Source organism: Gigantopelta aegis, chromosome 8 (genome assembly GCF_016097555.1).
Source record: "Gigantopelta aegis isolate Gae_Host chromosome 8, Gae_host_genome, whole genome shotgun sequence".
Lineage (NCBI taxonomy): Eukaryota > Metazoa > Mollusca > Gastropoda > Neomphalida > Peltospiridae > Gigantopelta > Gigantopelta aegis.
In genome coordinates this window covers 45,615,453-45,637,164 of record NC_054706.1, presented here as the reverse complement: position 1 = coordinate 45,637,164, position 21,712 = coordinate 45,615,453, and the positions used below count along the sequence as shown (strand labels likewise).

General features: G+C 37.2%; 1 protein-coding gene across 1 annotated transcript in view; it reads left to right on the top strand.

The window, feature by feature from the left end:
- Positions 1-305: 305 nt before the first annotated feature.
- The window catches only part of LOC121379287 (arsenite methyltransferase-like), a 43,213-nt gene continuing 21,806 nt past the window's right edge, over positions 306-21,712 (top strand). Inside the window, exon 1 of the mRNA XM_041507832.1 lies at positions 306-451. The gene's annotated coding sequence lies outside the window, so the exon portion shown is untranslated. The remainder of the gene's footprint in view (positions 452-21,712) is intronic.

The window sequence follows — 21,712 nt, the reverse complement described above, 5'->3', positions numbered from 1 at the left end:
TTATGGGCACTTAGCAGACCTTTCGCTTTCGCCCTAATTTACGTGCAAATGTAAGCATGTTTTCGCCATTAGAACTAGTCGACAGTGTCAATGACAGTGGATTTTAATTCATTTATGGGTTGCTTAGACCCACTTTCGTCAAAATGGAACAATACCATGCGTGACATTATGGTCTAGCTAATATAATTGACATTCAGAAAATAATGTCGAAAATATCGTCTGACCCTTAAATTCTTTTGAGTAGTATATATAATCGCAATGTAAACAATGCTTAGAACTGCTGTACATAACCTGGTTCTGGGCAATATCTAGCTCAGCACGTACGCCAAAGCGATCAGACAGCCAGGGATAACACACCGACGACATTCGCATCGTGCACTGGAACAAAGCAGTTAGGAGGTGGAGTCGACAGAACCAGCTAGGTTGCTGAAAGGTCATAGGAAAAATATCGGTAAGCGTTCACAATGTTGTGTTACACTTTTTCTCCGGTTATAAAACTTATGATTATAATTTAACTGAATTTTGATGTCGGAGAATAATATGATATGGTAGTAGAATTATATGGCAAAAAAAGAAAGAAAGAAATGTTTTATTTAACGACGCACTCAACACGTTTTATTTACGGTTATATGGCGTCAAACGTATGCTATGGTGAAGGACCACACAGATAATGAGAGAGGAAATCCGCTGTCGCCACACAATGGGCTAATCTTTTCGATTAGCAGCAAAGGATCTTCTATATGCAGCAACCGGATGCCTACCTCTACCCAGACCAAAATCATTGTTTTACACTTTTGCACTTCTGTAATATATTCGCATACATTGAAACATGAACTTTAAATAGCCGAACATAAGAATATAAAACATTGTGTTTGATGACAAAAATGTTCTGGCCCTTCAAGTAACACCCCCCCCCCCCACCCCCCACCCCCACCCCGCCCCTCAAACTTGCAATATCCTTCCTACGATCCTGGCAATACACTATGTGGACAGCAGACATTATATTTCTTTGCGTAAATGTTTGTCTGGAGCAAACATAGTAACACTAGCTAAACCAGTTTACTGATATGCTTATAATGTATGCATTCAATAATTAGCTGGACAAATGTGCCAAATTCGGAACCATTCTTACGGACCTAGGCCGTAGGGACAGGGAGGGGGCTACAGCTGAGGACATCAATTTGTTTGGTTTTCCTACTATAACCGATCATAAGGCCAATTTTTTTTTTTTAAATAGCTGTGTTTACCCCCCCCCCCCCCCGACCCTAATTTTTTTCTTCTTTAAACTGAAAAAAAAAATGGAAAAAAAAAAATAATAAAAGAAAATAAAAAATAAAAAAAAGAAGTAAAAATAAAAGAGGACGACATCACCAAACAAGAGTATTTCCTTCCTTGCACATTGTTTACGTACTATTATACAATACATTTTGCACATGTAATTCCCTTCCGAAAAACATCGAGAAATTATGGAAAAGCTTTTGTAATAGATTTCCTTCCCCTGATTAGCTACCACCGAACAGCTTGGTCGGTCACGGAAGTAACCGAATGTACGAACATAGCCTTGGTACAGGTTATTTCGATTAAATGCCACAAATCTATATATATTATTTATAGATAATGTTATAGATAAAGTACACACACATTAAAGAAGAAAGGGAAGGGGAAAAAAAAAAAAAAAAAAACCCCTACCTACCTACCCTAATTTTTTGGGGGATGCAATCGAAAACACACCTATTTTAAAAAAAAATTCCTAATCATTAAAACAGCCGGAAAGTGTCATTTTAAGCATTTTCTTCATAATTCTTCAGATGCTAGGAACTCACGCTTCAGGTCTTCCAAAATAACCTGTACTACCCCCATCACCTTTCACAAAGTTTGTTTTGTTTTGTTTAACGACACCACTAGAACACATTGATTAATTAATCATCGGCTAATGGATGTCAAACATTTGGTAATTCTGACACGTAGTTATTAGAGGAAACCCGCTACATTTGTTTCTGAAGCAGCAAGAGATCTTTTATATGCACTTCCCCACAGACTGTAAAGCACATAACACGGCCTTTGACTAGTTGTGGTGCACTGGCTGGAACGAGAAAAAAAATCCTATCAGTTGAATGGATCCACCGATGTGGTTCGATCCTGCGACGTAAGATCCTCAAGCGAGCACTCAACCGACTGAGCTAAATCCCGCCCCTGCTTGGAAGGAAGGAAATGTTTTATTTAACGACGCACTCAACACATTTTATTTACGGTAATATGGCGTCGGACATATCGAGGGGTTAGTGCCAGAACCTTTGGAATGCACTTAAAAATCGGAAACTTAACTTTTGCTAAATAGTTTGCTTTTAGATGCTAGCAGTTATTTGTTTTAGTATAAACCTTAAAAGTTTTGTCTGCTAATAATAATAAATCATGATGTAATTAAATGAAGAACTATTTAATTTATTCTGGCTCCTGGAACTTGAACACAAACAGCTCCAACCAGCATGCCAGAGCAAGCTATTTTATAAACAGTTTTTCTTACAGTCCAGCATATGTGACAAATTGTGTGAATCTCAAGTCAAGAATAATGTTATCTTGCAGTGAGTCCACGTGGCATACAGTAAACGTTTAATTTCGCAGCAGCTTCTGAGACACCTAATTGGGTCTGTGTTGTTAATACATTGAAAATGTTTGGCGGCAGGAAGTAATTGTAAACAATAACAAATTATCTTTGGATGGCAGACACTGGAAAGGGTCATGGGTGTTTCCAGATGTGTGCACAGTAACCTTATCCTACACTGAGATGGTAAATTGTGCTCCCTGGTATTGTAGCAGATTGTTAGAAGCTCTTAACAACTTTAGAAAAACAATTTGTCAAACAAAGCAAAGCCTTAAAACCAGTTATAACAGATATAATTGTTATACTAATTATTACATGAAATGTAAGCTATCATACCATTTATAACAGATATATTTATTACACTAATTAAACACGAAATGTAAGCTATCAGAGTAAACTGCACCACCTGTAGTGTTTGAGCTACTGACTGAATTAATAATCAACCGTTAAGATAAGTTAATCTTTAATCTTTAAATGTTTTAATACACAGTAATTTAACGAAACAAAATGAATACAAGGCCAGTAACTATATTCGGCATTTTTCTTTAAAAGTTTTCACTTTAATTGTTTTAGAGGGCCGTGTGCAGTTCTCAATACATACCCACAGTAGTTACGTAATACCTCCGCGCGACTATGGAATCTCTAGCGAACTGGCGACAGTAAGTCTGGCGATCTAAGAAAAATATACCGCTTGTCGCTGTGGAAATAGCACTTGTAGGGATTCGGTGCCGCGATGTACCCCCAGGCGATATTCGGTTTTTATGATAAATAGCTAGGGTTTTAGAGATATCAGGGAGAAACATAGGAAGGCTTCCAGGGGGAACGTTAGTCCGTCCGGACTGGTAATTATATAGTTTCTGCTCTGTGTATAACCTTGATGTGATTGATGTGACTTTTAATATTTTAATACTGTATTATACCAATATTATTTAGACGGTGCTGCCGGTCATCTGACGCAGTATACTGTAGGCTCACTGTCTAAGTAATTATTAAAGCTTAGCCAGTCATCCTAGAGGACCTAGGTAAACTGTAGGTTATTGTCTTTATTGTGATAGGTACCAGTATTAATTCTGTGTTACAAGGTTACTGAATGAGTAGTTAAGGGTTAATTAAAAATTAACCAGTTAGGAATAGAGTTGTAATTCCTTTATTAATTAAGTTCCCCTGGAAGCGTTTCTCAATTATCACACGTGTGGGTGTTGTGTCACGGTGAAGTGATTAGAATATTGTGTAAACTAGACACCTAGAGATTAACTAATTAAGTGATCAGTTCTGGGTTGTTATTATTTGTTGTTGTTAATTAACTACTGCGGCTGTACATTTGTCAGCGTAGGTTAATACAGATTCCAAAGTGTATTGTGTTTTTGTTGTGTTTTCTAGTGAACTAAACGTTCTATATTATATATACTTTATATAAGATCGTATCTCTGATCATACCTAGACGAGCCACACTAGGGTTTTAAACTGCCCGTTACAGAGAGAGCTAATAGATATACAGTTAGGAGAGATATTTGGATAATCGTGTTTTATTCGGTTACGGGTATTATAGGATCCCCGTGACACATGTTCTAAAACAAGATTATGTTCTTCAACTTAATGATTTAAACAGCAATTTAGAGAGACTGAAATGACAAATATATTTACAATCAACGTGTAATGATTCCTGGCAGAATGCGCATTTTCGTAGGTTTTACAAAAATGCACAACAATCTCAATGTGTGTAAGATGTTTGCATGCAACATGGGTCATATGTTACTAAAACAAAGTTATGTGTGATTAAAACTTACTAAAATAATACGACATTAGCAAATAATTACCACAATTCTACTGTCCATGCAAGTAATACTGCTAAAGGTACCTGTGTTGAAACCAAAATCTATTGATTGATATACTTTAAATTGTACATATATGCACTGGCGTATCCGGGTAGCCAGGGATTGGGCACAAGAGGACCTCTTTTTTTTCATAATACCAACTTTTATAATGTATGTCACCCCGTAAAATGTGTAAAAGCAGTGCCCTCTATCTCCACTCCACCCCCAATAAACAATCCTGGCTACCCTAATATGTATGGCTAGTCAATTGTTAAAATCACCTATTCCATGTTCCATGTTTTTTTAAATCCTCAAACTCTACATAACCGGCATTTATTCAGCAACTAGTTAACAACACACACATTTTACCACATTCCAGATGTCTAAGAACTAAACACTTCCAGCCCACTCCCCCCACCCCCCATTGTCTGCAGTCTAGCTCAGATTATTTCTTTGCAAGCCAAAACACCCAGCCAGAGATAGTTTACATAAAACACCTTCGCTGGATGTAAACACTTAGAGCTAGCATATGTCATTAGCCTGTCATGCGGCATGGCACCTAGGATTCAATCTTCTCAGACAGTTTACAGCCCACCACAATACAGTGTTGTAAGCTAACGCGTTATGTCTGTCAGCTATGGGTGATACTACAAAATTCTAGAGAGACAGAATAAGGTAGTGCTAAAAACATGGTTTTTGCCTTTTGTGGATATGGACATAAAAGATAATTGGTTTGGGTTCTGTTCTATAAAAGCATAAATAAATTATTGGTTTGAATGAGACATTGTGAAATGATAGTACACCTTCCCATGATGCTGACAAGGTGATTAACTAATTTTTGTATAATTTACCATATAATGGGTTCTGGCACTAACCCCTCGATATACCGGCCTCGGTGGCATCGTGGCAGGCCATCGGTCTACAGGCTGGTAGGTACTGGGTTCGGATCCCAGTCGAGGCATGGGATTTGTAATCCAGATACCGACTCCAAACCCCGACTGAGTGCTCCGCAAGGCTCAATTGGTAGGTGTAAACCACTTGCACCGACCAGTGATTCATAACTGGTTCAACAAAGGCCATGGTTTGTTCTATCCTGCCTGTGGGAAGCGCAAATAAAAGATCCCTTGCTGCCTGTCGTAAAAGTAGCATATGTGGCGTAGTGGCGTAGTGGTTAAGCCATCGGACTACAGGCTGGTAGGTACAGGTTCGCAGCCCGGTATCGGCTCCAACCCAGAGCGAGTTCTTAAGGGCTCAATGGGTAGGTGTAAGGCCACTACACCCTCTTCTCTCTCACTAACTACTAACCAACTAACAACTAACCTACTGTCCTGGACAGACAGCCCAGATAGCTGAGGTGTGTGCCCAGGACAGCGTGCTTGAACCTTAATTGGATATAAGCACGAAAATAAGTTGAAATGAATGTGGGAAGCGCAAATAAAAGATCCCTTGCTGCTAATCGGAAGAGTAGCCCATGTAGTGGCGACAGCGGGTTTCCTCTCAAAATCTGTGTGGTCCTTAACCATATGTCTGACGCCATATAACCGTAAATAAAATGTGTTGAGTGCGTCGTTAAATAAAACATTTCTTTCTTTCTTTGTAACCCCTCGATATGTTTAAGGACCACACAGATATTCATGGGATGTCAATGGCCGTGGTATGTGTCATCCTGTCTGTGGGATGGTGCATATAAAAGATCCATTGCTACTAATGAAGAAATGTAGCGGGTTTCCTCTCTAAGACCATGTCAAAATGACCATGACATTGTATTTAACACCCAATAGCCGGTGATTAATAAATCAATGTGCTCTAGACGTGTCGTTAAATAAAACAAACTTTAACGGTACTACAATGTTGGATCGGATTGGAGTAATCCAGATCGGGTTCAGCAAACAAATCCTTTTATCAATGGCTTTGAGAACCACCAGCTGCCTAACAACCCCTAGGTATATATATATATTTTTTTGTTATCTCATTCGACCTTTTGGAGTTAACAATGCAAATTAAGACATGTTTCCATGGTGCGATTTAGTAACGATTTGTGTTATATGGCGTCGGATACATGGTTACGGACCACATACATATTGAGAGAGGAAACTCGCTATCGCCACTTCATGGACTACTCTTTTTTATTAGCAGCAAGGGATCTTATATATGCATCATCCCACAGACAGGATAGTACATACTGCGGCCTTTGTTACACCCAATGGGCCCACTGACGGAAATCGATCCTATATCGATACGCGCATCAGGCGAGCACTTTAACACTGGGCTACGTCCCACCCCCAGTCCCAGTCAGTGCACCACGACTGGTATATGAAATGCTGTGGTATGTGCTGTCCTGTCTGTGGGAAAGTGCATATAAAATACTCCTTTTTAATAATGGGAAATATTTAGCGGGTTTCCACAAAGACTATTATGTCAGGATTACAAAAGATTTCACATCCAATTAGCCGATGATTAATAAAGCAATGTGCTCTAGTGGTGTCGTTAAACAAAAGAAAGTTTCGTTCTCCGTTACCTTTCGTCGTTCTCAAGTCCTGAACACAACCTTGACATTTCGGTCAGCTATTCTTCGTCATAAGCCAAGCTGCTAAGAAACTGGTGTTTGTCGAATGTTTTACAAAACAGAAAGTTTCGATTACTGAACAAACACAAATATCAACGTGGCTGGAAGATGTCTGCAAGTGCACGTCGCTTTGACATAGTTCATACCATGGCCTTTGTTAAACCAGTTGTTGGAACACTGGCTAGAGCGAGAAATAGCCTAGTGGGCCCACCAAGTGACACGGAGTGAAAACACAATGCTTGTATTGTAAAATCTTCTATGTGGATGATACAATGATGCCCACAGTTTGAGAAAATGTTGTGCCACTCCAATCACAATAACACTGCTGAGAAAGAAAAAAAAACACTAGACAAAAGAAACACCAAATGATAAAAAAATAAAAGAGAAAAATAATATGATACAACACAACACAATTCCTCAGATTATGGCAAATTACACCCTAACACAACACAACACAACACAACACAAAACAAAACAGTAACGTGCCTGAACCTCTTGGATGTGGGCACGTTAATAAAGTAACAGTAACAGTAACAAAACAGAATAAAGTAACACGACGCGATTTCTCGTTTCCTGATAATTACAATACAACCAACCCAATTCCTCAGATCATGAAAATTACAACACAACACAATTCCAAAGATCACGACACATTACAACACAACACAATTCCTTAGATCACGACAAATTATAACACAGCACAATTCCTTAGATCACAACAGATTACAACACAACACAATTCCTTAGATCTCGACAAATTACAACACAACACGATTCCTTAGATCTCGACAAATTATAACACAACACAATTCCTTAGATCACGACAGATTACAACACAACAAATTATAACAACACAACTCCTCAGATCAAAACAAATTACAGGACAACACAACACAATTCCTCAGATAATGATAAATTACAGCACAGCATAACACAATTACAACACAACACAACATAAAACAGTAGACACAGCACGATTCAGCAGATCGTGGCAGGGTCGATCCCAGTCAGTGGGCTCATTGGGCTATTTCTCGTTCAAGCCCATACTCCACAACTGGTTAACAATGGACGTTATATACAGTAAAGTTAAGTTTGTTTTATTTAACGACGCCGCTAGAGCACATTGATTTTTTATCTTATCATCGGCTATTGGACGTCAAACATATGGTCATTCTGACACTGTTTTTAGAGGAAACCCGCTGTCGCCACATAGGCTACTCTTTTTACGACAGGCAGCAAGGGATCTTTTATTTGCGCTTCCCACAGGCAGGATAGCACAAACCATGGCCTTTGTTGAACCAGTTATGGATCACTGGTCGGTGCAAGTGGTTTACACCTACCCATTGAGCCTTGCGGAGCACTCACTCAGGGTTTGGAGTCGGTATCTCGATTAAAAATCCCATGCCTCGACTGGGATCCGAACCCAGTACCTACCAGCCTGTAGACCGATGGCCTGCCACGACGCCACCGAGGCCGGTTTATATACAGATACTATCCTATCTCTGGGACGTGCATATTAAAGAAACTTTGCCGCAAAAGAGTAGACATTTAATGTCAGTAATTATATATAATCGGGCGACGTCTGGTGAAGATATGTAGACAAACTTAATTTGTCCTAACTAGGTAAAATGGTTTAAAATGAATGCTCATTAAAGCTTACTGTACTCATTCTCCAAGTATATTTTTGGTAAGTTAATAGAAAGATATGTTTACCAAATTCAACGAATTGCACGATATACCAGTCGTTGATCACTGGCCTAATGGGCCCACCGACGGGGATCGATCCCAGACTGACTGCGCATCAGGCGAGCACTTTAACACTAGGCTAAGTCCCGACCAATATTACACCAAATTCTGTATTATCCACTAATGCAATACAATTTACTACAATGCAGTACAATACAATGAACTACAACGTAGTATAGAAAGTACAATATAGTATAGTATATTGCGGTATTATACAATTGTATTCCATACTACAAAAGATGGGACGTTGCTCAGTGGTACAGCGCTTGCCTGATGTTCGATCGATCTAGGATCGATTCCCGTCGTTGCGCCCATTGGGCTATTTTTCGTTCCAGCCAGTGCTCCACAACTGGTGTAACAAAGGCCGTGGTATGTACTCTCCTGTCTGTGAGATGGTGCATATAAAAGATCCCTTGGTGCTATTCGAAAAGAGTAGTCCATGAAGTGGCGACAGCGAGTTTCCTCTCTCAATATGTATGTGGTCCGTAACCATATGTCCGACGCCATATAACACAAATCGTTACTAGAAATCGCACCATGGAAACGTGCCTTAATTTGCATTGTTAACTCCAAAAGGTTGAATGAGATAACGAAAAATATATATATACCTAGGAGTTGTTAGGCAGCTGGTGGTTCTCAAAGCCATTGATAAAAGGATTTGTTTGCTGAACCCGATCTGGATTACTCCAATCCGATCCAACATTGTAGTACCGTTAAAGTTTGTTTTATTTAACGACACCACTAGAGCGCATTGATTTATTAATCATCGGCTATTGGGTGTTAAATACAATGTCATGGTCATAGAGAGGAAACCCGCTACATTTCTTCATTAGTAGCAATGGATCTTTTATGTGCACCATCCCACAGACAGGATGGCACATACCACGGCCACTGATATGCCAGTCGTGGTGCACTGGTAGAACGAGAAATATCCCAAAGGGTCCACCGACAGTGGTCGATCCTAGACCGACTGTGCATCAGCCCAGGCGTGCGCTTTACCACTGGGCTACGCCCCGCCCCCTTGTGGATCAGACTAATAAATTATATATTAAAAAAACGAGGGAAGAAGAAAATGAAGGATTAAAGCTGCCCCTGTTTACCAGATGTTCAGAATAAGTAATAAAAGGAAGGCAAAACACTCAGCTACTATTGCATGTTTTAAGTGTAAAACAGAAAATTGTTTCCAACTCTACCCCAATCTTTGTAATCATTCAATGGCGTAGGAAGGTGTCAAAAAGTGAGGGGGCACACTTTTATATTTACACACTTTTACACTATTATAAAGCAAATATAAAGCAGAATATCTGAAAAGTGGTGTGGGGGTGGCACATGCTCCCCTTGCCCCAACCCCCTTCGCTTCCTACGCCAGTGTCATTTGTGGGTCATTCCTAGCTCGAGTCGCCTGCAGCCATCTTGGGCTTTCACAGCCCTCCCTTTATTGACTCGACGCCCCTATATATCACCACAAGAAAGTATAGCTAGCGCAGGTTCGTTTCGCATATATAGGAGTGTCGAGTTTCGTCGTGTAGCATTGGTACTGGTTAACAACATATAAGTTTAATGTCATGACTGGACTTGAGAATAATGAAACTAAAGCTCTGTGGCATCAGATTTAGACACTTTTTTTCTTCTTTGTTTTTAGACACAGTAGCCTGCGACCATTGCCAAAGCATTGCATAGAGTTTCCTCCAGCCTTCCCCTACATATCAATATAGATAGATAACTAGTTTAACATGCTCATATACCACTAGGGTTTCGAACACGCCCGTCCCGAGTCCGACCTCCGATAAGATCAGTGGCCTGACTTGGGACAGGAATTGCCTATTCCTAAAAGTCAATTTCCAAACATTTTAAAAGGGAAAAGGGAAATTTAAAATTTTGAAGCGCCTATATAAAATTAAATGAAATTATAACTATTATAACTATAAAATATAAAATAAATGGCGCAAATTTTGATGGGCTATCTAATAAATTATTTACATTTTCAATATCAATAAGTAGAGGGGTGGGATTTAGCTCAGTCGGTTGAGTGCTCGCTTGAGGTGCTTGCGTCGCAGGATCGAAGCACCTCGGTTGATCCATTCAGCTGATTGGGGTTTTCCCCGTTCCAACAAGTGCACCACAACTGGACAAAGGCCGTGGTATGTGCTTTCCTTATATGTGGGAAAGTGCATATAAAAGATCCCTTGCTGCATTAGGAAAAATGTAGCGGGTTTCCTCTGATGAGTACGAGTCAGAATTCAAAAAATTTTGACATCCTATAGCCGATGATTAATTAATAAATGTACTCCAGTGGTGTCGTTAAACAAAAACAAACAATAAGGGGAGGGCTGGAGGTGACTCGAGCTAGGTCATTCCTAACGCGATCATTTGTCAAGCAGACTAAACACAGGTACAACAGTTCAGCACTTTAAGATGTTTCAGTCACAAAGTGTGTAATTAATAACGGTGTGTGCAATAAATACAGTGTAATTAGTTTACGTCCTCTTTTGCTGACAGTGTCATTTATTTCTTGCTGCGAATGCTAGAACAAGAATATATATACGTTATGCCACCAGACGAATCCAAAATTGTAATGGCTACACCATATATGAGTTCAGTTCAGTTCAGCTTTATTTTCGTGCTTATATACAATTAAGTTTCAAGCACGCTGTCCTGGGCACACACACATCAGCTATCTGAGCTGTCTGTCCAGGACAGTGGGTTAGTTGTTAGTGGTTAGTGAGAAAAAAGAGGGTGTAGTGGTCTCACACCTACCCATTGAGTCGTTAAAACTCGCTCTGGATGGGAGCCGGTACCGAGCTGCGAACCCAGTACCTACCAGCCTTATGACTGATGGCTTAACCACGTCACCACCCAGGCCGGTGCTTATCTATTAGCCAGACAAGACCCTCTCTCTCTCTCTCGTTAGTCATAACCAGTCAGACGACTGATGTGTTGTGATTTTTACTTCACCATTTATTTTCAAAACAAGACAGATACATGTATCGATTGTTGTGAACCGGCCTCGGTGACGTCGTGGTAGGCCATCGGTACTGGGTTCGGATCCCAGTCGAGGCATGGGATTTTTAATCCAGATACCGACTTCAAACCTTGAATGAGTGCTCCGCAAGGCTCAGTGGGTAGGTGTAAACCACTTGCACCGACCAGTGATCCATAACTGGTTCAACAAAGGCCATGATTTGTGCTATCCTGTGCCATAAAAGATCCCTTGCTGCTAAATGGAAGAGTAGCCCATGTAGTGGCGACAGCGGGTTTCCTCTCAAAATCTGTGTGGTCCTTAACCATATGTCTGACGCCATATAACCGTAAATAAAATGTTTCTTTCTTTTCTTTCTTTCGATTGTTGTGTTCTACGACTGGTATATCCCAGTCCGTAACCAGCATGTCAAGGTGTCAAGTGGGGGGGTCGACTTTGTATCAGGCGGAACTAGTGTGGAGGGTGCAGCCCAACGAGGCGAGCGCCATCCACACTATTACCCCTCTTTAGTAATACCCTGGCGTGTTTTCTGCTGCATTGAAAGGATTTTTAAAATCACGGTTTTGGGTTTCGTTAATAACATTTATTAGATTCATCCCGTGAAATAAACCACAACGAACGCCTTTTTTCATACTTCGAAATTTACGACAACTTATTTATTTCTGAACCGATTGTTTCTAAATTGCACATGATTCTTTTTTCTTTTCTTTTCTTTGCTTTTTTTTTTTTGGGGGGGGGGGGGGGGGGCATATCCAAAATACTTTTACTTTTCTTCTTACGTCAAATCAAACCGATTTTTTAAAAACATTTTTGTAGGATGATGGGACAGAATCAAATCAACAAATGTCCCACGCTCGACGGGTTTCAGATTGACTTGAAATGTGTACTAAATATGCCTCAGTTATATACATGAATGAATCTGAATTACTGGCTCTGTATTTCAAGCATTTTTTAAGAAATGATAATTTTTCAAACCATAGCAGGTGTCAAATTTAGCTCTAAAATTGCCGCCATCATTTCTATCCTGTTTCAAGTCCCAGTACCCGAGTAAATAATGCAGATAGAAATATAACATTTAGTATAGGAATTAAATATAAAGATTATAAAGGTCTGGTATATATAGCAGACTGGCAGTTTTCATTAGTCATCCTGAATGTCCAGAGACAACTGAAAAATCAAATTCAGAAAAAGCTTTAAAATTCCACACATTCCATAACTTTTTTCTAAATACATCTTAAATATTACATCTATATGATGATTCATTTTGGAACAACATCTGTCTGAAATCGGAATCATCGTTTTGGGGGTCTTTTCTATGAAAACACCTGAAAACAATGTAGGTAGATTGTCAAAATCTCGAAACTTGTCTCATTTTATAGCTAATGGTATGTAGTTTATATGTACCAAATTTCATTATCCACATAGAAGTCTTTTTAGGAAATTCAATTTGTAATTATGCATGATTTTAGCACTGACGAAGCACTGAGGTGGATTTGACAAAGAAACAAAAAAACAAAAAAAACATGTGTGATACTGAATGTAAAACAGTGTTTTTGGTGTCTAAAAATTGGCTGCTCGTAACATAAAATGACATTTTAAACATTCTTCAGTTGTCTCTAAGTATCCAGTGTACCTACTAAATACTACTAATTTCATGTTTCTATGTACATTATGGGACTTCAAATATAGCACGGACAAACTTTCAAACTTTTATTTCGATTCACTCAGGCCGTCAAACGACAGCATATGAGGACATATTTTACAATAGTTATTTACAGTGACAAGATGACAACAGGAGTTCTTCATAGAATATATACAGACATAATTCAAAATAGCTATATACACATTTTAAAAAGAAGACACATGGTGACAGAACATTTAAATAAAGCAGATAAATCTTTATACGTCAGTACTTTTAAAAGTATAAACTGATATCGAAGATGTTTATCTATGGTTTACTAAATTTACTTGTAATTTCAGAGATTAATTTTGACAATTTACGGAGAGTGCTTATTTTATTACAATTAAACAGTTCTTTGAATTTAAGAGTGCTAGGTTTTTTATAATAATATGGCTTTATAAACCTTTTGCGTGTATTCATAAAATAATTACATTTAAATAAGTAGTGATATTCATCTCCAATATCATTTTCTTCGCACAATGTACATAATCTATTTTCGACTGGGATGCTATTCCAGCGTCCTGTTTCTATGGGTAAATAATGATTACATGTTCTGAATTTCAGAAGGTTGGTCCACAATTTTTCGGGTAATTTAATAAAGTATTTTTCCAAATTTAAAGTTTGTTTAAAAATAGAATATGTTTTGCCTTTGGATGTAGACTCGATGTTGTTATGCCATGTGTGTAGGTACTGGTCTAGTTGACTTCGTTTAACATGCTCAGTTAGTATTTTTACGGATGGGAAATTGTTCGACATATAAATATCGGTCATGCCTAGGTTATTTAACAGGTGTATTAAATTTTCTAGCCAGTTATGGCTGTGCCCGTTTGCAACAGATTCTTTTATCATATAATTAAGAATTAAATTAGTGATTTTTGTAGATTTACCTTTAACTATACGTGCCCAGAATCCTATAATTCTTTGATCTATAACTAGTTTTAGTGGCGTTCTACCAAGTTCCCCATATAACATAAAAATAGACGTACCCTTTTTTACTGGCAATAATCGTCTTAAGAAAATTTATATGAATATTTTCTATTATGTCCACATTTTCGTATCCCCAGATTTCACAGCCATACAAAAGTATTGGGAGGACCATTGAATCAAATAATTTAAGCTTGCAAATTGGCAAATTATTATCCTTGGCTTTAGATAAAACAAAAGATATTGCTTTAGTTGCACGCTGAATTAAACATTGTTTTGTTATTTTAAATTTGTTTTGTTTAGTGAACGTTAAACCTAAATATTTGTATTCTTTAACATTTTGAAGAGACTTATCTCCGAGAGTAAACTTTTTCTTATAGTCATTTGCATTTCCATTAAATATTATTATTTTTGTTTTTTCACTGTTTACTTTAAGTTTCCATTTTTTGCAGTATTCCAAATAGACATTTAGATTTTTTTGCAAATCGTGAGCATTGGTTGCTAGTAGTGCAGTATCGTCGGCATATAGGAGACAAAGTAAGTGGATACCGATGTCTAGAAAGCAATCGTGGTCATCTATAGCGGTGGCTACCCCCGAGCAGTTAGAATTTAGTAGGTGGTTTTCTAAGTCATTTAAATGAAGTGAAAATAGGACAGGTGACAAAGTTTCACCGTGGCGGACTCCGGTATTGCAAGAAAATAATTTTGAGCATTCGTTATTTAAACTGATACAGGATTTTATACCTTGATACATTTTTTGGATAATTCTAAGGAATTTGCTATTTATGTTATAGTTTAATAATTTTTGCCAAAGGAAGCTTCTTGATATCGTATCAAATGCCTTTTGGAAATCAATAAACGCACAGAATAATTTCTTTTTTCTTCTTTTTAAAATTTCGATTAAAGAATATATATTAAACAGATGGTCGGTTGTGGAGTAGCCTTTTCGAAAGGCAGTCTGGGCTTCAGTTAAGATATTATTTTCTTCAAGGTAGTCATTTAGTCGTTTATTTAGGATCGTTGTAAATAGTTTTGAGCTACAGCATAATAAGGTTATTGGTCTATAATTTTCTGGCATAGAACGGCTTCCTTTATTTTTAAAGATTGGCTTAATCATTCCTATTTGGGAAAATACTGTTATCTAGCATAACATTGAATAGTTTTGTGTATATTGGCAACATTTTGTCCGCAGTAGATTTAATGTACTCATTTGTAATATTATCAATTCCGGAAGCTTTTCCATTTTTAAGTTTTTTTTATTGCATTTGTAACTTCTCTTTCTTCAATCGGTTTATCTAGAGCGTCATTATCTAATTCGAAAGTTTCAAAATCTGTATATTGATTTATATCATTATCCATAGGATCTCCTTCATTTGCTTTTTCAAAAAAGTTGCTAAGTTCGTTTAGTGATGGGAAATTATTATTCACAGTTATTGGTTTTAATAATTTATAAAAAGATTTTGGGTCATTTAATTTCAGATCGCGCATTTGTTTTTCGGCTTTGTATTTATGAGCTGCATTTTCTTTAAATAAACATTTCTTATATGATCTGCTTGCGTTAATTAATCTCTGTTTGTTTTCTGCACTTTTATATACTGAATATGTTTTCTTTGCCGCGTGGTATTTTTTTCTAGAGACAAGACACGTGCCAAATAGAGGTCGCTTGGTTTTAAATTTAGTCCGTGCACGAGCACCGTTTAGCACGCGGCCGAATGTTGACGCTGCAGAGTCTATAAATAGATTTTTCATGACCTCAATCGCTTTATTGACACGTGTGTGTGCATCGTTCGTGTCGTTACACAAAATGCTGGAGATACTATCAAGTGACTTTTGGTCAAACTAATTGACAAACTGCTGTCTTTTGTCAAGTATCCATTTACGGATTTTTATGTTTGTTGAATCTACAGTGTTATGTCTATTTTTATTAATTTCTTCTGTTAATGTGAAAGCTTGATAGTGATATGAATTAATATTGAAGGTCAAAGCGCAGTGTGCATCTGAGAAAAGTGGGTCAAAATTACAGACCTGAAAATTATTTATTATGTTAAAAATCTGGTGGCTACCAATAACATAATCAACGACACTACTGTCTTTGCATGTTAGTTTTCCAATATATTTACCATTACCTATTCTACCATTAGCTATGTATAGGTTATGTGTTTTACACAGGTTTAGAAGCTGTGTGCCAGGACTATTTATTCTCCCTGTATCTTGACTTACTCTATCTTTTGGGACATTACATGATTCTAGTTTAGTTATATCATTAAAAAAATATATTATGTCATTATCTATGTTATAGGGGAGATCAGCTTCTTCATCAAGTGTGATATAGTCTGGCAAGCATTTTGTTCTTGCATTAAAATCACCAAGTAACATCAATGGACTTTCTAATTTTGTGTGCTGATTTATTTCATTTTCAATAATAATACCGGTAAATGTAATTTCCTTGTAATAAAGGGAATTTATTGGGGGAATATAAAGTATACCAATCAGCAATTTTTCATGTAGGCCTATATTCCCACCTGGGATTTGGAGCCAAGATACAAGATACAAATTCTGATTTGTGAGTGACATCAATATTGAGACTGGTGACTAACTCATCTTTGATACCAATAGCTATGCCACCAGAGGGACGTAGTTTGTTTTGGCGGTTATTCAGGTAAAAGTTTATCCGATTCATCCATTTTGGTCTCAGTAAAGCACAAAATATCATATTTGATGATATTTTCAACAAATTCAGGTATCAATAATTTGCTTCTGAGCCCACATACATTTAAACTAAGAAAATGTATAGATTCCATATTAATTAATTTCTTTTGCTGGTCTGTATTTATTGTATTTCTATCTGGTTTATCGGTATTAGTAGACACATTGTCAATAACACCAATGGGTGGGTTGTCAGTATGTGATACAAAGTTCATATTTGAGAAAGATACATTTGCAGATTTGTTAGGATGGTTGTTATTTAGTATACCAGTTATTATTTAAAATATTGTTAATAATATCACAGCATGGTTGTCAGTAGGTGTTACAGAGTTGATAAATGAGGTAAGTACATTTTTGGGAACATCTCTGCAAAAGTGCTCAACATGTATCACATTTTTCATACTTGAAGAAGATATATCATTACTAATAACATCATCACTAGAAAAGTTATTGTCATGTGGTACACAGTATTGCATTTCTAAAAATATCTCTGGGATAATTGTCATTATGTGGTACACAGTTCATAACCGGGGTAAGTACAGTTCTAAAAGTATCATTGGGATGTTTGTCATCATGTGATATACAGTTAACACTTGGAAAAGGTAGGTTGTTACTAGTAATAACATCATCACTGGAATGATTATCAGTATGTGTTAAAGAATTCATAACTGGGGTATGTACATTTCTCAAAATATCCCTGGGGTAGTTTTCATCATGTGATATACAGTTTACACTTGGAAAGGGTAGGTTGTTACTAGTAATAACATCATCACTGGAATGATTATCACCATGTGTTACACAGTTCATAACTGGAGTGAGTACATTTCTATAAATAGCATCAACATATGTTACAGAATTCATAACTGGAGTATGTACATTTCTAAAACAATCATTGGGGTGGTTATCGTCAAGTGTTATACAGTCCATATTTGAAGAAAATAGATTTTTACTAATAATATCATCATCACCAGGGTGGTTATCATTATGTGGTACACGGTTCATAACGGGTAAATACATAACTAAATATATCACTGGGATGATTGTCACCATCTGTTACAGGAATCATAACATAATTATTTACATTTCTCAAGATATCACTGGGATGACTGTCACCTTGTGTTACAGGAATCATAACATGATTATTTACATTTCTCAAGATATCAATGAGATGATTGTCACCTTGTGTTACAGGAATCATAACATGATTATTTACATTTCTCAAGATATCACTGGGATGATTGTCACCTTGTGTTACAGGAATCATAACATGATTATTTACATTTCTCAAAATATCACCGGGATGATTGTCACCTTGTGTTACAGGAATCATAACATGGTTATTTACATTTCTCAAGATATCAATGAGATGATTGTCACCATATGTTACAGGATCCATATGTACATTTCTCAAAATATCACTGAGGTGGTTATCATCGAGTGATATACAGCTCATATTTGGAAAAAAAATATTGTTACTAATAACATCATCACTGGAATGATTATTACCAGGTGTTACACAGTTTATAACTGGAGTAAATACATTTCTAAAAATATCAGGATGGTTGTCAGCATTTGTCACAGCATTTTGGGAAAATATATTATTACTAATGACAACATCAGCATTTGAGTGATTATCAACATATGCTTCACAGTTAATAACTTGTGTAAGTACATTTGTAAAATTATCTCTAGGGTAGTTGTCACCATGTGTTACACAGTTTATACTTAGAAAAAGTGGATTTTTTCTAATATCATCATCACTGGGATAAATATCACTATGTATTTCAGAATTGATCACTGGTGTAAGTACATTTCTAAAAGCATCACTAGGATGGTAATCATCATGTGTTACATAGTTCATACTTAGAGAAAGTGGATTGTTTCTAATAATATCATCATCACTGGGGTTGTTATCATCATGTGTTACATAGTTCATACTTTGAGAAAGTGGATTGTTTCTAGTAATATCATCACTGGGGTTGTTATCATCATGTGTTACATAGTTCATACTTTGAGAAAGTGGATTGTTTCTAGTAATATCATTATCACTGGGGTTGTTATCATCATGTGTTACACATTTCAAACTTGAAGAGAGTGAATTATTTATAATAATATCATCATGTATTACAAAATTCATTTCTGGGATATGTGCATTGCTATAACTATCACTTTGGTGATTATCACCATGTGTTACACTGTTCTTAACAAAGGTAGATGGTACACTATTAATAGCATCACTAAGATGTTTACCACTTGACTGATTGTCACCATATGTTACATAGTTCATATCTGGTATATTTACATCACTTGTATTATTACAGGGGTGATTTATGTTATTCGTGTTTGGGTAATTTGAGATATACTTTGGGTGATTGACACCATATGTGTGACAATTCACATTTGGTATGTTTACATCATTTATGTTATTAATTGGATTATTGTCACTGTGTGCTTTTGTATGTACAGTATGAATAGCAGAGTTCATATTTAATACGGGGGTAGCTTTTATGTTTTCATTTGAGTGATTGTGGTTAGTAAATTACCCTTTCTCAAGCACTGCTTGGAATACGAAGCTAGTGTGGATGTTTGGAATATTTGGTACATATTTCAAGTGAATGAAGTGCGCGGGCGACCCATAATACGTTAGATGGATTTACCCTATTAATGTTATCTTGACATACTAAATGTCACAACAGAATATTGCTATTCTGAATAGCTTCATCTATACAAGAGACCTGTCCTTTCATATGCAATATATTTTAACATGCTCATATACCACTAAATTTTCGAGCATTCCTTTTATAAGGGTATTCTGCATTATTTTCCCCCTTGGAGCGGAACTCTTTTTCCGGGGGGGGGGGGGGGGGGTCCGATCCCTCCTGGCTACGGGCCAGATATGAAAGACTGTAGTATGTGCTGTGCTGTCCTGTCCTGTCTGTGGGGAAGTATATATAAAATAATTTATATCTTAATGCTAATGAAAATGTAGCGGGTTTCATCTGAACACTATCACAATTGTTAAAAAAAAATTGACATCTAATGGCATAGATTATTAACCTATAAATATTGTCTAATGGTATCGTTAAGCAACAGGTATTTTAACTTTAACAAACAACGAATATCCACATCCACTCGACATTCCCCTTATCACTGAACTCGCTGATCCCAAACCGTGACATAGACCCTTGATGTGATATCCTTGACATTCTGCTGACACCTTTATTTCTTAGACAATCGCAGGCCAGGCAAAGTTAACCCAGTTAACTGATAATGCAACGAAACGGGAATGTTTGTTTAAGGATGTCCACAACGCATTGTTAATCAACAGCTATTAGGTGTAAATATGGTAATTCTAAATCGTGGTACTGGACGAAGTTCAACACCCTTGTATGTGTGTCTGTCTGTGTGTGTGTCTGTGTGTGTGTGTGTGTGTCTATATGTGTGCGTGCGTGTCTGTGTGTGTGTGTGTGTATATATATATATGAAAATTTGCATGAAAAACAAAACCTATCGTTCCTCATTTTCGACATTGTGGACTTCTACCCAACAATAACAAAAGAACTGCTCGAAAAATCACTAAACTGGGCAAAACAATACACAAATATCACGGAAAAGGAGCACAAAACAATAATGCATGCAAGAAAATCTTTACTCTTCGACAACGATGGTAAACCATGGGTGAAAAGAAACACCCAAAACGCATTTGATGTCACAATGGGCAGTTACGACGGTGCTGAAGTGTGCGAACTTGTTGGCCTTCTAATTCTAGAAACGATACGTAAAACAATCAACAACGCAAATACCGGTCTATATAGAGACGACGGACTCGTAGTACTCAGAAACTGCTCAGGAAGCCAAGCAGAGAACAAGAAAAATTCTCATACAAATTTTCGAACAATTTGGCCTCAAAATAACAACACAAACCAACCTAAAATGTGTCAACTTCCTCGACGTCACACTAAACTTACATACAGGAAAATACAAACCTTACAGAAAACCCAACAATGACCCGGTGTACATAAATATACACTCAAACCACCCACCCAGCATTATAAAACAGATACCCGCATCAATCAGCAAGCGAATCTCAATGCTATCATCCAACGAAGAAGATTTCACGGAAGCCGCACCCACGTACGACAAAGCACTAAAGGAAAGCAACTACACAGAACGCATACTATACACACAAACAGGAATCCACACAACACAAAACAAAACAAAAAAAAGAACAGAAGCAGGAAAATCATATGGTTCAACCCACCATACAACAAAGCTGTGAAAACAAACATCGGACAATTATTCATAAAATTAATATCCAAACATTTCCCCTCCACACACAAATACCACAAAATATTCAACAAAAATAACGTCAAAATGAGCTACAGTTGCATGAAAAACATCGGCACATTAATCAAAAACCACAACTCTAAAATTATTAAAGATCCAGTCAGCGTAACACCAAAAGAAAATTGCAACTGCAGAAATAAAGAAAACTGACCACTCAACGGACAATGCCAAGCAAGTTCGATAGTATACAAAGCAAGCGTAACAACTGGCGCAACGTCAAAAACATACATCGGTCTATCTGGCGGTAATTTCAAACAACGATACAACAATCACAAGAAATCGTTCAAACACGAAAAATACTCGAAAGAAACCGAGCTATCTAAACATGTCTGGGAACTAAAAAAAC